Consider the following 10,323-nt stretch of genomic DNA (forward strand, 5'->3'; position numbering starts at 1 on the left):
TCACATATTATCCACCTATTTATTGCAGATCAGGATCCTGAACCTTACTGCCTGTCTAGCCAGCACTTTCCATCAACTTCCACCCTTTTCAATCTGTTTCCATCCTTTTTTTACTCTTCTGTATTATTCCAAACTTAAAGAAATGAACAGTGGCTTGCATCCCTGCCTCCAAGGCTCCCACTCTTTTCTGCTGCAAGCCCTCCCTTCAATTCCCCCATTCTTCCCACCCTAAACCCCAACAGAATCATGTCTAACATGTGTGTCTGATTCTTCCACTCCTTTTGAGCCCACTCAACACCCTGTATCCATAACCTGACAGACTTGGTAACACCCTCAGCAGTGTCACCACACTGCAAAACTGATTTTAAATGCTGATGGAAACAAACAAGAGAGTAAAACACCTTCTTCCTGGACAATCACAGAGTTGTACAAATCTTCGCCACCGGCATGGGCCATCCTGAAAAATTAGGCAAAGAGACAATCAGATCCCAGATTAATGTTCAAAACCAGCATGCTTAGTTCAGATTCCTTTATTACACCTGAGTATTTCACTATCTCTAATGTGAATTATCTTTAACTGGAGATTAAGGCAAGGGGATAGATCCAAAAGACAGAAGTTAATCCAACTCAAAAACCCTGAATGTTTCTGTTAAGGCAATGAGCTCCCACTCTCTTGAGTTTGACTTCATTTTCCTCCATGGCTTCTAATCTTTATAGAATCACAGAATCCCAGAATGGTTTGGGTTGGAAGGGACATTAAAGCCCCTCCAGTGCCACCCCCTGCCATGGTCAGGGACACCTTCCACTATCCCAGGTTGCTCCAAGCCCCATCAAACCTGGCCTTGGACACTGCCAGGGGTGGAATTTTGGCATGGACAAACAACGCAACACTGACAACACGCTCTGATATATCCAGCTGATATTTTTATCTAATCCTGGCCAATTTGCCCCAGGACACAGAGCCTTTTCTTTTACGGCTCCAGAAGTGGTAGCTAAGTGATCTCTCCAGGTTTTGCCTCTTGTCCATCAATGCATGTGAAGAAAATGAAATGTCAGCCCAGAATCTGCTCCAGGATGTCGTGTGAAATTTCCCCTGGAGAAATTCTCCCTCTTCCCAGGGAGAGCTGGGCTGAGTTTTACTGAGAATGGAAAATCAACTTGCTTACTAGAGAGTCCTCCAACCCCCCAAGACACCAAATCTTTTTGTCCCATCTGTAAGATGTCCTAAGGAAAACCTCAGTGCTTAAAAAGAAGTCAAGAAAATACACCAAGGAAATTAAAATATAAAGCAGAATTAGATTACAAATTTGTGGATTACCTTGTGACTGCTGAAGATCCTTGTGTCAGCATCACACTGCTCAAACCTTGCCTGAAAGTAAAGCTGGTCCGAAGGGTTTCAGACTAATTGCTCACTTCATTTGCCTCTGTTGATTGCTTCCTTCTCTCCGTGGCTTTTATAGGGCAGGGCAATCTCTTCCGTGTTTAGACAATCAATAAAGTGTGGAGGTGGATCAAATAGAGGCTTTACTCACCATCCTTTGGATAAGCAATTATTTCCACAGCCTTTCTGGTGGAGCAGGAGGCCCCACCCAGGATCCTGACAGGGCTCCCACAGGGCACGGGACCCCCTCTGATGTGCATGAGCTCCTCCAGCCAAGCCAATCTCTGTGGCTGGTGCCCAGGACCTGCTGCAGGAGCGTGCTGTGTCCCAGGAGGGGTTTGGTGCCTTTGGGTCTTCTCCAGAGGGCTGGGTGGAGAGGCCAGGCAAGGGAAGCCCACCCTCTGTGACAAGTCTGAGCCCTGTCCTTGCTGTCTGGCTGTTGCACGGTCTGAGCTGGCTCTCTGCACTGAAAGGAGCCAGGTAGGAGCTTAAGGAGCTGTTGTTGAGCTGTCAAACGGGAATGGCCAGTTCAGGGCTCCAAAAGTGCTTCACTTTGGTGTTTCTTGCTGCCTGGCCTCACTGCACCGTGGGCAGGGGGAGAATACAACTTTTTATCCCCAAAGCACCTACCCCTTCCTGTCAGAAGCCAAGACATCTCTCTAAACAATTATCAACCTTTATATGAAGAAGGACAAGTCAAGAGAGTTTAACTAGAATGATAGTGAATTCATCACAGGGTGAAAAATAGATTTTTGGGGTTTTTAGAAGGGGGGTTCAGGAGGCAAGATGGAGGAATCTGGGCATGTCCAGCCTTTCTCCTTCTTCTTCTTCTTCTTCTTCTTCTTAGCCTCCATCTTCTGCTGTGATGTTGGCACTTTTTGATTGGTTTAAGGTAGAAACTCGCTGTCTAACATAGGTGATAGGTATTGGGAAGTTATGGTAAATATTGTACAGGTAGTTTTTAGTATAAAAAGACAACAGCGGCCTGAGGGTGGTCAATGTGCCTCTGTCTGTCCTGCTGAGCAGAATTCAGCAGGTCAGGAGAAAGAATTTTATAGATAAGAAACAATAAACAACCTTGAGACTGAGAAGAGCTCTGATTCCATCTTCAGCCGCCGGGCTGGGAAAAGCGACTTTCTGACACATCTCAGGGTCTCTCTGACCAGCAGAAGCCCCGAGACCTTCCCATGCCTCATTTAGGGAGCCACATCTGCACAGCTCTGGGCCTCGCTGTGCTCTGCAGGAGCCCCATTCCCTGAGCCAGGCTGGGGCTGAGCTGGCAGCTGCCCCGAGTTATCTCCTGAGAGGCTGCGGTTGCCTGTGCTCTGTGGGCAGAGAAGGAGTGGTGCTCCAGGGTGGAGACCCTTTCTTCGTTAATGCAGGCACAAAGAAAACATTAATGAAATCCGTATTGGCAGGTATTTCAAAACAATAGAGATAGACTGGTTTTCCTGCTGTGCCTAGACAAATAGGTGCACAGCAAGTCCAGCTCCTCCTACGTCACAGTAACAAACAGGACCCAAGCACCTCTCCGAGTCCCCTGGAGATTGTTTGGAAGGGTTTCAGGCATCCACAGTGTGGAGAATTCTAAAGAATTCACAGTCAACTAGAAGTCTAGTTGACCACAACTGTGAATTTTCCTCTGTGGCTCAAGAAAACAGCGAATTAACTACATTAAATGGATTTTACAGAGAGGTGAACAGCAAAGAGCAGGCTGCAGACCTATGCAGATGTTTTTTTCTGTTGAGGCCACGCATCCACTCTTCATTTTGTGTCATCCATAGAGGAGAACGCTTGGTCTGTATGGACCTTCTCTCCCTCCTCCGGGGAATTACTGGACTTGTGTTTGGCTTTTAGCCTGAACAAGCCACAAAAGAGCTCCTGAGCAGGGAGGACTTTGTATTCAGGCAGGGGCCAGTACTTTCCTTCTTTATCAAACAAAGGGAAAGATCAAATCAAGGCTGAGATTGCTTTGTGGAACCCATTTGTGATTTCTGAGTCTGATCCAAAGGTCACTGAGGTTAATGGGAATCTCTGCTGATTTCTCTGGTATCCAGACCGTGTTTCTAAAGAAAAAGCTGTTAAATACACAGCAGACCTCACTTTTGAAAGTCACTGACCATCTGCATGGTGGATCCACGTGTCTTGTGCATGCCCAGTGTGAAGATGTGGTGGAAGCAACTGGGATGTGTTCTTCTCTTGGGACTGGAAATTCACTTTTATTGAACTTTCAAAGACAATAAGGGGAAAAAAAAAACAATGGATGCCCTCAACATCCCCGAAGATGAATCGTTTTATTTTTTAAAAAATTAGTATGTGAATAAATATTCCATTTTTTCTTTTTTATCCTGGTGTCACCTCACCCCAGACTCAGTTTTGTGGAGAAGCTTGAGATCACAGTGTGGGGAGCTGTGGTGGAGGAGGAGGAGGGGGCAGCAGAAACACCTTATCTCACGTGGCTTGGGTGCAGTTCCAGCACTGAAAACTGCCAGCACAGATAACAACAACCCCAGTGAGACCAGGACAGGCAGCCAAGTGTGCACAAGGCCACAGAGACACACACCACAGGTCGCCAGGATGTGAGCTGTGTGCCAGGACAGAGCTCCTCTGCACCACTCTAGGTCTTTTACCTGCCCTGGGACTTATTAGTGAATACTTGGCTACCACTTTGGAGATCAAAAATTTCACATATGAGGGTGTGCATCAAGGATAATATCCCTATAATGAAAAAAAGCCCTCTCGAATTTGTACTGAATAATCCAAGGCAGCTGGATAAAACAGTGTGAAAATACATTTAGAATTATAGAATCACAGAATCATACAGGTTGGAAGGGATCTTAAAGCCCATCTTGTTCCAGCCCCCTGCCATGCTCATCTGGAGGAAAGAAAAGCTACAGGAGGTGATAGGAAAACAGAGGTATGTCCTACAGGAGCTCTCCCAAGAGCTTTTCTTAGCAGAGTGATTCTGCTTTAAAAGCCAGCAGGGTGAAAGTTTTTATCATAGAGGGTCAGAGAAAACACTTCACTTTGTTTTTGTTAATTCCTCAGTGATACAATCTGAAAAACACAGGTTTTCTGAGGAGGAACTATTTTTGTACAATTTTTGTTATAAATTTTTTGTAAAGTTTTTGGTATAAATTGCAAAATTTGTACCAAACCTTTGGCATGGCTGCCTCAAAGTTTTACATGACATAAAAGTTATGGAAGAGGAAAAATAACCCCAAGAAAATCTGAACTCTAAAAGGCACAGGGATTTACTTAGTCGGTATTACAAAAGAAAAAAATTTTTTTTTTGCTATTAATAAGCAGAGCCTTATCCTACTTGCCATACCCAGCTCAGACAAAACTTCTTGATCTTTCCGCTGGGAGCAGAAAACCTTGAAGAAGCCTATTCTGACAGAGATGCTTTTTTTAATAACCATCAAGGTATTTTTTCCAAGGTATTTATTCATCAATGTGGTCAATCTCAAAAGCAGTAAATGCTCAGATATGCTGTCTGCTTCAGAAAATTTGTTTGTGACTCACAAGGCCAGGTTGGATGTGGCTTGGAACACCATGAACTAGGGGAAAATGTCCTTGCTCAGGGACATTTTTGTCCCATCTGCTCAGCGCAGGGGGTGGAACTGGATGAGCTTTAAGACCCCTTCCAACCCACACCATTCCAGAATTGTGCACCTTCCATTTTACAGCAAGGTCAGCAAAAGGCAGAAAGGGTCTTTGAGGGAGATGGCTTGAAGGCACATAAAATTTTGGTCCTGAGAGAAGGCCTGTTCCCATTTCCTGCAATAAGGGAAAGCAAATATCTCCATGCTTTTGCTTGGTGCACTTCTTCACCAACAAAAATAGCTGTGCTAAAGCATCTTAGAAGCAACCAAAGCCAGCCCTAGGTCCTGGAGAAGCACCACCACACCTGGAGCACAGAGCCCGCCCGGGAGGTGTTGTGGGCAGCTCATGGACACACAGCTGCGTGGGTCAAAAGCAACACTCTCATTCCATTTGGAAATTCAACCCACAGCTCAGTGTGCAGCCTATGCCGTGGGTTTTGCCATGCCCAGGGGATTTTGGTGTCCAGAAGGCTAAAACTGTGGGACTGCTGTTACCCTTTGCCTCTCCTGCGATAGCAGCTGTGGAGGCGATGTTTGGTCGCTTACGCAGGTTTCTTCAAGGTGTTGACAAGCTGCACGTCACACGCTAGAAAAGCTGGGTGTTTGTTTTCCACACCAACACGTCATTCATTTTGTGCTAAGGGCAGCAGCAGGGCTGCTCTGTGTGACAGCAGCTGTGGCTGGGACAGTCCCCACGTGGCCCTGGGGAGCTGCAGCCACATCCAGACCTTCCAGCTCAGGCTGGCCACATCCAAAGCGCCACCAGGACAGGCTGGGGTGACCCCTCAGCCACGCTGGGATTTGCTCCCCAGTGGGCTCCAACACAGCCCTGCAAAGGCCACTGCAGAGGGGCAGCTGAGTGCAAGCCAATTTGTGTAGACACAGGGTACGTGTGCTGCAGATGCAACCATACCAGCTCCTGGGAAAATCTTCCAGTATCCCTTTTTTTTAAACTTTTATTTCTGGTGGAAAGGTTGAGTTGGTGAAACACAACAGTGTTTAATTTCACTTTAACGTGTACAAGCTTTGCCACAAGAGGAAAGCAAACAAAAAGCAACTGGTGATTAGGAGCTTTCGTGGATATTTATCAAAGTGATTTGTTTAGGTGGAGGCTTTCCTTTATTTGTTTTCTAGAATCACGTTCTTGACCTTTATCAGCGTGAGGAATTATTTTTTAATTCAAAACACCTCATTCATGCTTAGTTCTGGGATATATATTCCATCACAGCCTTTGACATTGTGGTCTGTGAATCAGCTACCAACCAGGCAAATGGTGCTTCCATTTCCTGAGTGGGCATAAATAACCAAGTGGAAATTGTACATTTCGAGTCTGAGTGCTCAGTTTGAAGCGCATTTGTTGCCTGTTAATTCATGTGAGCCGTGCATTTAATGCACAGCTCCACAACTGCACCAGCACACACAGCTGGGCTCTGGAAAGTCCCTGGGGAACACAACGGCCTCAGCTGGGAGCAGAAAACAAATAAATCTGCTTTAGGTGCTTTGTGTCAGCTCCAGGGCCTGATTCTCAAATGGTGGGGGACAACCAGGGCTGCTCTGCACGCCTGACCACATCCAGGAGCTCCGGCACTCAGAAGCCATTAGGGAGGTAATTTCTTATTGAGCAGCGGGGTTACTTTATGTCTGGGCAAAACTTTTGATCTATAGTGGTAAGAGATTTTACCACCACCCTGCAGCTGGCTTCATTCATCACAGAAAGCAGCACAGTGTCACTCTGTGCAATAATCTGTAGAGTACCCTGTACCCTGAGTATTCCCAAGTGCAGCTGGTTCTGCATCTCATAAAGGACGCAGGACCTGATTGGGTAAAGGTACATGGGGACTACAGAGTTATGGGGCTGCTCATGTTGGAGGGACGACTACAACTTAATCTGGAAAAATGACAGCCAAAAAGGCTTGATAGATGCCATGAAATCATGTCAGACATGAGGAAAGTGGACAGGGATGGCTAGTAATCAACAATTTTTCTCATCCAGTACAAGAAGCCCAGGGCATAAAATGAGGCTAAATTTGGCAGCTTCAATCATCAGAAGCTGGTTTTCTCTTTTTTCCCCACAAGCTGTATTTAAGCAGTGGAGTTTATTGCCACAGGATGCTGTAATCTGCTAAAAGTGTGCCTAGGTGGAAGAAAAAAAAAAATCCATCGAGGGTTACTAAAAGCAAGACATCATGTCTAGGTCAGAAAACCCATAAGCAGTAAATCATTAGTAGCTAAAACAATATTCTGGGAACATATCTCTAATTGCTGGTGTGCTTTCACAAAGTATCTGATTTCCTCTGCTCCTGGGAACAGGCTACTGGGACAGGTGAAAATTTGAGCTGCCCTGGCCCAGCTTTTCTGGTGGTTTTGCTGTTTTGGTTTGTTGTTTTTTGTTTGTTTTTTTTTCCCACGCCATGAAAGCCTTAATTCTGTTGGTTCCGTGAGTCCTGTCAGCTCACCTAACAGCAGAGCAAACTGTGCAGGGTAGGGCATGAGAACAGGCTGTGCCCTTCCTCCCCTGCCTCCCAGCCCTGCCAGCTGCACCAAGGAGCTGCAAAGCCAGGTGATTTAATCTCACAGGAATTTGCTGGGAATATTGAGAGAGCAGCTCTGCTGGGCATGGCTTAAAACACTTTTGGATGCTGTCCTGGTGTAGGAGACCCTTTGTGTTTGGGACCAAGGCCTTCAGCAGGGAGGTGGATTCACTCAGGAAAGCCCTGACAATCAGGTCACCAAGGAAAGACCTGGGGGAATATCGGCTGCAGTCTTCAAAATCAACTGACTGCCTTTATGTCTGTGGATCCACAAGGCACGTCCTGAAATTGTACTTAATCTGCTTCTTCTGAGCGTTTTCAAAATAACCAGAGGCAGAAATTTCCACCATGAAACCCTTCAGCATATTATTTGTGAATTAAAATACTTCTAAAAAGGCATTACTGGGGATAGATTTCCCAGTTGTTTTCTTCAGTGGACTAAGCATGGCATTAAATTACAGGGAAGCTCAACTATTATCTCATACTTTTCTTTTTTTTTTTTATTATAGACTTTTTATCCACATGAATGATAAAGAAACTACAACAGAGTTAAATACCTTTTTTGATAACAGTGATTATATTCTTAATTACACTCAATATTAAATTGTAAAATATTTCCAGAGGAGTACAATCGTAATTCATACAGCAGGCAAAATACCAGAGGGGGGAAGGGACGAGGGAGAGGGGTATGAGAATCTCCAGACTGCTTTTAAAAAGCACTGTGTATGGCTAACACTGCTCTATCCGTCCATCCATCTGTCCACCCGTCCATCCAAACGTGGTTCTGGCCCATCTGGTGAGACGTTCATTCCCTTCCATAAAACAATCACTATTCCAAAGCAAAAGGTGAACTGGCAGATGTTGTCAGTGCCTGTGGCATTGAAAGGACCAGCAGTTCCTTTCACAGCTTATCTGCACGATTCAAAAGCATTTTTTTTTCTCTATCAAGCTCAATAGTCCTTCTAAAAACACAAAGACTTAAACTTTGGTACCACCAAAAAAAAAAGAAAAATATCAAGGACAGGCATTTTTTTTTGTTGTTTTGTGTTTACTAATAAATGGCTGCTACATTCTATTTGACATGGTTGTCCATGATACTATGAGGTCACTTGTCCTTAGGTTCAGAGGAACCTGATTTTTTTTTTATTTAGATCCCCAAACACTTCCATTTCACAGTCTATATACAAGTCAGGTTTCTGACTGGGTTATAACTTATAAGGTAACAGCTGCAAAAGCTCCTGTGCTTCTGGGAGTGGAAAAAAAAAAAAAAAGAGAGGGAGAAAAAGAGAGAGAGAGAGAGAGAGAGAAAGTGTTATCAACATTAAGCAAAAGTTTGAGACAGTGACAGAATTATGACATTTATTTACAACCCTTGGGAAAGGGACACACACAGGTCACCTGCTCTAGCATCATCCCCTGAGACTTTGACACTTTGATCGTGGTTGTCTGGTTACTCTGTACTTACTCCTACTGCTTTTATTTTTAAGAATCTGCTTCTTCTACAGCCCAGGCAAACCTCCATCATCCTCTCCTACCAAGCCCTTCTCAGATGCCCCAGACTCTCTTGAATACCTCTGTTTTGTGCATTACTGAGATCTCTGTGTACGAGTAGCTCTTCTTTTTCTAATCCCCCTACTTCTCCTTGGGGATTTTTTTAGTGCATCCACAAGCCAGATTTTGTGGCATAACCCAGTGAGGATCTGTGGGGTGATGTGGAAATATTGGCAATAAAGACGGAGTGCAAACTTTGACTGACTGCAGTGCGATTAAACGCAGCCAGAGATGCTGTGGGGAGGAGCAGAGGGGCTCAGGGCAGGGACTGAGGGGTTTCTCTGCCAAACAGAGAGTCTGAAGCCCCCGGGAGCGCTGCGTGGGCAGGGATGTGCAAACACGTTTCCTCCTGAGGAGACTTTTCCTTCTTGGCACATTAAGGACACGAAACTGAACAGCACAGCCCTGGCTCTCCACCTGGCTGGCTCAGCTTAGCACTTTAACAACAGCAAATCTTCCAAAAGCACCGGGGCTGCGTGGAGGCATCCCCGTGGTCTGCGGGGATGCGGGCAGAAGCAGCGTGAGGAGCGCGTCCGTCCTTCCCGGACGGGAATATTCGCCAAAGGGAATAAGGGAATGCTCGCTGCCGGGATGCCAGCACTGGCCCTGCAGGGACTGGGAGCTGCTGGAAGCCCGGTGATGGCAGCAAACTGCTCCTCTCCTCCGATGCTGCCGTCCTCAGGCAGGTTTTTATTGGTCATCAAGCGCCGCAGATGCGGCACTGGGGCAGGACATGCTGCTCCTGACCTGCTGTTTTTAGTCGGGGTGTTAGTGCCGCTGAGTTTGTTTTAAATCAGCGCTCAGATTGCTGTAAGCTCAATTGGAAAACGCTGGCAGTCAGTAAGGAAGTGTGCACAAAGCCGAAAGAGACCAGCTTGGTGCTCAGAATAATCTCCTTATCTCAGCGGGCAGAGCTCCGGGCTACAGATCGTGGCGATCTGGTTACTCTGTACTTACTCCTACTGCTTTTATTTTTAAGAATCTGCTTCTTCTACAGCTCAGGCAAACCTCCATCATCTCTACAATCAAGCCCTTCTTAGATACTCTCTTGAATACCACTATTTTGTGCATTACTGAGATATCTGTGTATGAGTAGCTGTTCTTTTTCTAATCCCCCTACTTCTCCTCGGGGATTTTTTTAGTGAATCTGCAAGGCAGATTTCGTGACATAACACAGCAGCAGGGCTACCAGCTTTTGGCATCTGTCTCCAATCCCTAATCTTCTTGTTTTGCCAGGAAAAAGCCAAGAGAATGT

The sequence above is a fragment of the Agelaius tricolor genome, unplaced genomic scaffold (assembly GCF_023055355.1).
Source record: "Agelaius tricolor isolate 1412-34295 unplaced genomic scaffold, bAgeTri1.0.p SCAF_4, whole genome shotgun sequence".
Classification (NCBI taxonomy): Eukaryota; Metazoa; Chordata; class Aves; order Passeriformes; family Icteridae; genus Agelaius; species Agelaius tricolor.